Raw genomic sequence first — 9,186 nt, forward strand, 5'->3', positions numbered from 1 at the left:
AATCCAGCTTGAACTTCTGGAAGTTCATGGTTCACATATTGCTGAAGCCTGGCTTGGAGAATTTTGAGCATTACTTTACTAGTGTGTCAAATGAGTGCAATTGTGTGGTAGTTTGAGTATTCTTTGGCACTGCCTTTCTCTGGGATTGGAATGAAAACTTACCTTTTCCAGTCCTGTGACCACTGCTGAGTTTTCCAAATTTGCTGGCATATTGGGTGCAACACTTTCACAGCATCATCTTTTAGGATTTGAAATAGCTCAACTGGAATTCCATCACCTCCACTAGCTTTGTTTGCAGTGATACTTCCTAAGGCCCACTTGACGTCATATTCCAGGATGTCTGGCTCTAGGTGAGTGATCGCACCATCGTGGTTATCTGGGTCGTGAAGATCTTTTTTGTATAGTTCTTCTGTGTATTCTTGCCACCTCTTCCTAATATCTTCTGCTTCTGTTAGGTCCATACCATTTCTGTCCTTTATTGAGCCCATCTTTGCATGAAATCTTCCCTTGGTATCTCTAATTTTCTTGAAGAGATCTCTAGTCTTTCCCATTCTATTGTTTTCCTCTATTTCTTTTCATTGATCGCTGAGGAAGGCTTTCCTATCTCTCCTTGCTATTCTTTACTATACTTCAATAAAATAAAAAAAATCACTTTCTAGTCTTAAATTCATGAGATATTAGACTGGAGGAAGAACAGTCTATATTAGAGTCTTACAACTCAGTTGTGGCTTTCTGCACTACTTCCTGTGATTTCATATACTTCATAATTCAGAAATAAATTTTAAGGCAATTTTTCCTTTTGAATGCCTATGATGAGTCCCTCCAACGTTAGACTCCTTGACATAAAAGGTAGTGTCTTCTCCATTCCTTAAGAGTGGAGCTCAATACCATAAAATTTTTAATGAGAGTCCTCTGGCCACAGGAGACCATTTTCTTGAGACTATTGCTTTAGATACCAGGAGTGTTTCTGTGACTCTAACACCCAATGTGATGTCCTCAAAAATGTTTTTAAATCCTGATCTATCATAGGGAATGTTTGGTGATGTTTGCAGTTATAATTCTGAATAGCAACTGAAGTAATGGGAAAATCAATTCATTCAAAATAAATCTTGGGATTTAGATGATTCCCTAGGGGATATTTTCCTTCCTGCACAACATCATTTCTTTTTTCTGAAAGCCTTCCAAGCCCCACAGGATCCCTCTGTGCCATGCATGGGATGGCATGCCATGAGAAGCTTACTGTCTAGGGAATCATTTAGAAGAAGATAAATAAGAAGAATATTAACACACAGTGCAAGTACTGTGATTTCTCTCTCAGAAGCAACTCTGCAGTAGAAGATCTTGCTGTGAAGGAAGATCCCTTTCATCTAAATCCCGCCCCCCATTAAACCCTCTTACACTGTTGGTGGGAATGCAAACTAGTACAGTGACTATGGAGAACAGTGTGGAGATTCCTTAAAAATCTGGAAATAGAACTGCCTTATGATCCAGCAATCCCACTGCTGGGCATACACACTGAGTAAACCAGAATTGAAAGACACACGTGTACCCCAATATTCATCGCAGCACTGTTTACAATAGCCAGGACATGGAAGCAACCGAGATGTCCATTGGCAGATGAATGGATAAAAAGCTATGGTACATATACACAATGGAATACTACTCAGCTATTAAAAAGAATGCATTTGAATCAGTTCTAATGAAGTGGATGAAACTGGAGCCTAATTATACAGAGTGAAGTAAATCAGAAAGAAAAACACCAATACAGTATATTAATGCATATATGTGGAATTTAGAAAGATGGTAATGATGACCCTATATCCAAGACAGCAAAAGAGACACAGATGTAAAAAACAGGCTCTGTGGGAGAAGGTGACGGTGGGATGATTTGAGAGAATAGCATTGAAACATGTATATTATCATATGTGAAATAGATCGCCAGTCCAGGTTTGATGCATGAGACAAGGTGCTCAGGGCTGGTGTACTGGGATGAACCTGAGGGATGGGATGGGGAGGGAGGTGGGAGGGGGGTTCTGGATGGGGAACACATGTACACCCATGGCTGATTCATGTGAATGCATGGCAAAACCCACCACAATATTGTAAAATAATTAGCTTCCAATTAAAGTTTTAAAAAATTTAAAAAAAAAATCCCCCCTTTAATGTACTGTCATTTGTAAAATCTAGAAATGCCTCCCAATTTCCCCTCTCATCAGCCTGGCCTGCAAAGTCATCCACCACCTGTACTACCTTGTAACTGACATGCTACCACGTCTTTTCTCTAACATCTGCTTTCAGAACCTCAACACTTGATGTAAACTAGTCAAAACATTATCTTCTGATTAACATCTGTACCTTCTTCATTCTATACATTATTCTATCTGTCTGAAAATTCCTTCTCTTGACTTTATTCGCCCAAACTCTTCCCCATTTTTTAAATGTTCAGCATAAATCCTACCTCATCCAAGAAGCCCTTAATTAAGTAAACCTTATGGACATAGAACATCAAGGCTAGTAGATATGGTGTACTAGTTTAGGTAATTGAATAGAAAATAAATTTGGATTTCTTGGGTAGATAATTTGTGCCTTTCCTCAGTCTCCCTTATCAGACCAGTGAACATTTCATCAACTTGAGACCCAGCTGCTAATATATTCTTTCAAGAATTACTCTTTGATAAAAGGAATGTAACTGACTGCAAATGTCTGGGAGTACACTCCCAGGGTGTCCCATAGCCAACAACTTAATGATATAGTATTAAAAAATAATGGACAAAAACACTCTATTGTCACACGGTAGGAGAAGTCTGCCATGCCATTCATGCTCCACTTCTCCCTGTGGTTTCAGACTAAAGCTACACCTTCAGCAGAGCCCACTTGTTCATCTGGCTTCTCTTCATGGCTGTCTTGCTTCTCTCTCTCCTTACAGTTTTTCCCTGAGATCACTCCTCACTAAATCACTTACATATGAATTGCAGTTTAAGGTCCTGCGCTTGAAGAATTTGTGATAAGACAAGTCTCGACGTATAGGAATGAGGACTATATATACTTAAATAAGCACACTCGAAATACAAAAAAATTTATAGGTAACAACATCAGTTTCTGATTGTTGACTCAGAGTCCTCCTCGCTGAGGAACTATTATAGTTATAACCCTTCAACATCATTGACAGTCATCTAGTCATACAGACTGAATTTCTGTCTCTAGATCTTATTCCGCTTGCACCTTCTACTGCTGGGACTTCTGCTTCCCCCTAAATAGCTCTGATTACTAGAGATTGATATTTATCTTTCTTTTGCATCTATTCAGAGGACAGTTAGTGAATTCTAAGTTCATACTATTGATTTTCTATGGATGCCTGCAATACAGTCTGTCAAAGACAGACGGGACTGCACGATGCTGCTGCTCTGTGTCTCTCTACCCTGAATCATCAGTCTATCTTTCCTATTATCTCATCTATTATACTTTCAAATGCAATATAAGTCAGCTACAGAAATGGTAATAGGAATCACAGTGTCATTTCTGGCTTGAAAACGAAGTTACAGACACCACCCCCACCCCTCACTTCTCAAATTTGAAAAAGCATTTGCATGTTACATTTTCTTTATAATACTATTAACGATCTTCCTAGGGATACTAATATAGAGCATTAATTGCTTCATTCATTCTTTTATTCAAAATTTATATCGACTGCCTCATATTTCAGGCATTGTCCTAGACTAAAGGAAATACAAGTAACAATCAAAGATGTCTGCCCTCATGGAATTTATTGTCCTTCATTTCCAAGGCAGAAAGAGAAAAAACTATGGCCTGCTGCTGCTGCTGCTGCTGCTGCTAAGTCGCTTCAGTCGTGTCCGACTCTGTGCGACCCCATAGACGGCAGCCCACCAGACTCCTCTGTCCCTGGGATTCTCCAGGCAAGAACACTGGAGTGGGTTGCCATTTCCTTCTCCACTGCATGAAAGTGAAAAGTGAAAGTGAAGTCGCTCAGTCATGTCTGACTCTTCGAAATCCCATGAACTGCAGCCCACCAGGCTCCTCCGTCCATGGGATTTTCCAGGCAAGAGTACTGGAGTGGGGTGCCATTGCCTTCTCTGAAACTATGGCCTAGGATTAAGCAAATATGCCAAAAAATTAAGATAGTAAAGAATAATTCTATAAACCTTTCAAGCAGAGTAGTCACCAATTAACTTCAAATCATTTAAACAAACTATACTAGCTTCTAGAAAGGAACAGAGAGAGAAAGATTAATAGTGAACATGTAGAAAGAGAAAGCAGAGATATAGCATATGCAAATATGGTCAGAGTGAGAATGACTTCTTTGGCCATAAAACCCATATTCTTGGATGCAGAAATATTCTATATGGATCATGAAATTGTCCCAGAATAGAAAAAAATTATTTGATAATAATATTCTATGTTATTCATTTCAATAACTAGTTTTGAAAGCCAGAACAGTTTCATGACCTTCTAAAGATTTCTTATGTCTGTGTGCAGTCCTTGCTTCCCTTTGCCCCTGGCTCCAGGTAAGGGTTGATCAGCTTTTTAAAATTTATTTACTTTTGATTGGAGGATAATTGCTATAAAAGGTTGTGTTGGTTTCTTCTGTACATCAACGTAAACCAGCCATAGTTATACATATGTTCCCTCCCTCTTGAACCTCCTTCCCACCTCCCAGCATATCCCAACCCTCTAGGTTGTCAAAGAACACTGGGTTTGAGCTCCCTGTGTCACATAGCAAATTCCCATGGGCTATCTATTTTTACATATGGTAGTATATATGTTTCCATGCTCCTCTCTCAATTCATCCCACCCTCTTCTTCCCCTGATGTGTCCACATCTATTCTCTATGTCTGTGTCTCTATTCCTGCCCTGAAAATAGGTTCATCAGTACCATTTTTCTAGATTTCATATATATGCATTAATAAACAATATTTGCTGTTCTCTTTCTGACTTCACTCTCTGTTCCTCCACCTCACCAGGACTCAAATTTGTTTTCTTATGGCCGAGTAATATTTCATTGTATATAGGTACCACAATTTCTTTATCTATTCATCTATTCCATTGTATATATGTACCACAACTTCTTTATCTGTTTGTCTGTTGATGGACATCTAGGTTGCTTCCATGTCTTGGTTATTGTAAATAGTGCTGCAATGAACACTGAGGTACATGTGTCTTTTTCCATTGTGGTTTCCCTCAGGGTATATGCTCAGTAGTGGGATTGTTGGGTGATATGGTAGTTTTATTCCTAGTTTTTTATGAGGAAACAGTGGAAACAGTGTCAGACTTTATTTTTTGGGCTCCAAAATCACTGCAGATGGTGACTGCAGCCATGAAATTAAAAGACGCTTACTCCTTGGAAGAAAAGTTATAACCAATCTAGACAGCATATTGAAAAGCAGAGACATTACTTTGCCAACAAAGGTCCATCTAGTCAAGGCTATGGTTTTTCCACTGGTCATGTATGGATGCGAGAGTTGGACTGTGAAGAAGGCTGAGCACCGAAGAATTGATGCTTTTGGTGTTGGAGAAGACTCTTGAGAGTCCCTTGGACTGCAAGGAGATCCAACCAGTCCATTCTAAAGGAGATCAGCCCTGGGATTTATTTGGAAGGAATGATGCTAAAGCTGAAACTCCAGTACTTTGGCCACCTCATGCGAAGAGTTGACTCATTGGAAAAGACTCTGATGCTGGGAGGGATTGGGGGCTGGAGGAGAAGGGGATTACAGAGGATGAGATGGCTGGATGGCATCACCGACTCCATGGATGTGAATTTGAGTGAACTCCGGGAGTTGGTGATGGACAGGGAGGCCTGGTGTGCTGCAATTCATGGGGTCGCAGAGTCGGACACGGTTGAGCAACTGAACTGAACTGATTCCTAGTTTTTTAAGGAATCTCCACACAGTCTTCTATAGTGGCTGTATCAATTTACCAACAGTGCAACAGCATTCCCTTTTCTCCACACCCTCTGCAGCATTTACTGTTTGTAGATTTCTTGATGATGGCCACTCTGACTGGTGTGAGAAGACATTTCATTGTAGTTTTGATTTTCATTTCTCTAATAATAAGTGATGTTGAGCTTCTCTTCATGTGATGATTAGCCATCTGTATGTCTTCCTTGGAGAAATGTCTGTTTAGGTCTTCTGCCCACTTTTTGATTCTGTTGTGTGTTTTCCGGGTATTGAGTTGCATGAACTGCTTATATATTTTGGAAATTAATCTTTTGTCAGTCGTTTCATTTGCTATTATTTTCTCTCATTCTGAGGGCTGTATTTCACCTTGTTTATAGTCTCCTTTGTTGTGCAAAAGCTTTTAAGTTTAATTAGATCCCACCTGTTCATTTTTGTTTTTTCTCTTCATTACTCTAGGAGGTGGGTCATAGAGGATCTTGCTGTGATTTATGTCATATCGAGTTTTGCTGTGTTTTTCTCTAAGAGTTTCCAGTTTCTGGTCTTACATTTAGGTATCTAACCCATTTTGAGTTTATCTTTGTATATGTTGTTAGGAAGAATTCTAATTTCATTCCTTTACTGTATCTGTCCAGGTTTCCCAGCACCACTTATTGAAGAGACTATCTTTTTTCCATTGTATATTCTTGCCTTGTTTGTCAAAGATAAGGTGTACATAGGTGCTTATCTGAAATTTGTCCACTTTTACTTTGTAATTCTCTACATGATTTTCAAGGCTTTTATTTTCTTAGTCTTCATATAATTGTTGCTCAGTCACTCAGTCGTGTCTGACTCTTTGCAACCCCATGGACCACAGCATGCCAGGCTTCCCTGTCCTTCACCATCTCCCAGAGATTGATCAAACTCATGTCCATTGAGTCAGTGATGCCATTCAACCATTTCATTCTCTGTCATCCCTTTCTACTCTTGCCTTCTATCTTTCCCAGCATCAGGGTCTTTTCCATAGAGTCAGGTCTTTGCATCAGGTGGCCAGAGCTTCAGCCTCAGCATCAGTCCCTCTGATGAATATTTCAGGATTGATTTCCTTTAGGATTGACTGGCTTGATCTCCTTGCAGTCCAAGGGACTCTCAAGAGTCTTCTCCAATGCCACAGTTCAAAAGCTTCAATTCTTCGGCGCTCAGCTTTCTTCACAATCCAACTCTCACATCCATACACGACCACTGTAAAAACCATAGCTTTGACTATATGGACCTTTGTCAGGAAAGTAATGTTTCTGCTTTTCAATGTGTTGTCTATACTGTGCTTAGTCACTCAGCCATGTCTGACTCTTTATGACCCCATGGGCTGTAGCCCGCCAGGCTCCTCTTTCCATGGGGATTCTCCAGGTAAGAATACTGGAGTGGATTGCCGTGCCCTCCTCCAGGGGACCTTCCCAACCCAGGGATTGAACCCAGGTCTCCCACAATGCAGGCAGATTCTTTATTGACTGAGTCACCTGAGAAACCCAAGAATACTGGAGTGGGTAGCCTGTCCCTTCTCCAGGGGATCTTCCCGACCCAGGAATCAAACTGGGTCTCCTGCATTACAGATGGATTTTTTACCAGCTCAGCTACACTACAAGGGAAGCCCCTTGTAGCTGTCTAGGTTTGCCACAGCTTTTCTCCTAAGGAGCAAGCTTCCTTTAATTTTATGGCTGCAGTCACCATCTGCAGTGATTTTGAAGCCCAAGAAAATGTCACTGTTTCCTTTGCTTCTCCTTCTATTTGCCATGAAGTGATGGGACCAGATGCCATGATCTTAGTTTTTTGAATGTTGAGTTTTAAGCCAGTTTTTTCACTCTCTTCTTTCACTTTCATCAAGAGGCTCTTTAATTCCTCTTCGTATTCTGCCATAACAGTGATGTCATCTGCATATCTGAGGTTATTGATATCTCTCCAGCAATCATGATTCCAGCTTGTGATTCATCCAGCCCAGTATTTCACATGATGTACTCTGCATATAAGATAAACGAACAGGGTGACAATATATAGCCTTGACACACTCCTTTCCCAATTTGGAAACTGTCCATTATTCCATGTCTGGTTCTAACTTCTGCTTCTTGACCTGCATACAGGTTTTGCAGGAGGCAGGTAAGGTGGTCTGGTATTCCAACATCTTTAAGAATTTTCCACAGTTTGTTGTGATCCACATAGTCAAAGGCTTTGGCGTAGTCAGTGAAGCAGAAGGAGATTTTTTTTTGACTTCTCTTGCTTTTTCTATGATGCAACAGATGTTGGTAATTTGATCTCTGTACCTCTGCCTTTTCTAAATCCAGCTTGAACATCTGGAAGTTCCCAGTTTATGTACTGTTGAAGCCTCAGTTGGAGAATTTTGAGCATTACTTTGCTAGCATGTGAGATGAGTGCAATTGCGCTGTAGTTTGAACATTCTTTGGCATTGCCCTTCTTTGCAATTGGAGTGAAATCTGACATTTTCCAGTCTTGTGGCCATTGCTGAGTTTTCCAAATTTGCTGGCATATTGAGTACAGCACTTTAACAGCACCATCTTTAGGATTTGAAACAGCTCAGCTGGAATTCCATCATCACCACTAGCTTTGTTCATAGCGATGCTTCCCAAGGCCCACTTGACTATTTTAAATTCAACTTTATATCAAATTCCACCACATATTCCCCCAAAGTAGTTAATAGCATATTTTATAGATGCACAAAATACTTATCAAAAACATATATTGAGGGCTTCCCTGGTGACTCAGTCCTGAAGAATCTGCCTGTCAATGCAGGAGACACAGTTTTGATCCCTGATCCTGAAAGGGATCCATGCAGCAGAACTACTAAGCCCATGTGCCACAACCATTGAGCCTGTGCTCTAGAGCTGGGAGCCGCAACTTCTGAGCCCACATTCTGCAACCACTGAAGCCTGCCCACCCTAGAGCCCATGCTCCGCGACAAGAGAAGCCACTGCAAAGATGCTTGTACACAACTAGAGACTAGCTCCCACTAGCCACAGCTAGAGAAAAGCTTGCAACAGTGAGACCCACCCAGCACAGCCAATAAATAAATAAATAAACTTTTGGAAGGAAAAATCACATATTGAATGGATAAATCTAAGTTTTTTTTTTTAAACCTCAAGTTTAGTATCAAGTGTTTCTTAATCAGAAATGTCAAAGAAAACTTGAAACCAATATTATCTCTAGGAAAAGTTGTTATACTTTCTGATAGAAGGCTATAGAAAAGTATATAATCACCTAAATAGAAGTAAAAGAATAAATTAACCCC

This window comes from Bison bison, unplaced genomic scaffold (genome assembly GCF_000754665.1).
Source record: "Bison bison bison isolate TAMUID 2011002044 unplaced genomic scaffold, Bison_UMD1.0 scf7180017864503, whole genome shotgun sequence".
NCBI lineage: Eukaryota > Metazoa > Chordata > Mammalia > Artiodactyla > Bovidae > Bison > Bison bison.